The sequence below is a fragment of the Sinocyclocheilus anshuiensis genome, unplaced genomic scaffold, assembly GCF_001515605.1.
Source record: "Sinocyclocheilus anshuiensis isolate Anshui unplaced genomic scaffold, SAMN03320099.WGS_v1.1 scaffold3666, whole genome shotgun sequence".
NCBI lineage: Eukaryota > Metazoa > Chordata > Actinopteri > Cypriniformes > Cyprinidae > Sinocyclocheilus > Sinocyclocheilus anshuiensis.
Window position 1 is genome coordinate 5112 of NW_015554280.1, and position 1050 is coordinate 6161.

Consider the following 1050-nt stretch of genomic DNA (forward strand, 5'->3'; position numbering starts at 1 on the left):
CCCCCTCGGAGACATCGCGTGCGTGCTCTTCGCCCAAACAAATAACGCATAGATCGTGTGTGTCATCAGATGTTAAACAACGACAATACGGATGCACACATCCTCTAAGCGTTCTGCTAGTGCTTGCCATAATAACAGGATAGAGATCGCTCTTACCACGTTCAAATGCACTCTTCAAACAAAAGTCAGTGAAGACGAAGAAGAGAATGACATGTTCTTCCGGCGCTTATTTATACTAATAGTCGCACCGGTAGTGACGTCATGGGCTGTCGCCGGCCAACGTGTTGTTGGTGTTTTTTCAACTGTCTAGCTGTGGCTACTGCACAAACTGGATATGACAAGCTTCTGGAGGACTGGAGTGGATTAGAAGAGTTTGCTGCAATGGAGACACATACTATAGTGAAAAACTAAAGAACAAGTTCAGTATCTCCAGAGACACGTCCAGCAGCACTGTGACAATAACAGGCCAAAACATGCAGACTGAAGACACAGCCATGTATTACTGTGCACGAGAGTCACAGTGACACAAAACAACAAGAGACATCCACAAAAACATCCAGAGAGAGAAAGACAGCTATAGACAGTTACTTGCATAAAAAAAGTATAAACAATACAAGTATCTACAATACAATATATATATATATATACACACACACACACACACACACACACACAATATATGGGATCTGGTGACAGTTGCCAAGGCAAGAAAGTATAACACAGCAATACATTCCTCCTGCCAATAATTATTTACACTGACAAGCAAAGACAAGCACCTTGTTTTAAAATATTGTCGGGATATTTTTTAGCAATATTTGTACTGATTTTGTTTCAACAGGGGGCCCTCATATCAAGTTACTGCAGAGAATGCAAAACATTGCTTACAGAATTACTGCTTTAATGAATATTTCTCATGTAAATTTTCATTTAATGTAGGCCTACATACACAGGCATCGTTATTGGGGAACAGAGGGACAGAATACAGAGCCCAGAGCTATTGGGGGCCCCACAACGATTCCCCAATTTCTAATAGAAATCATTGCAAAAAAA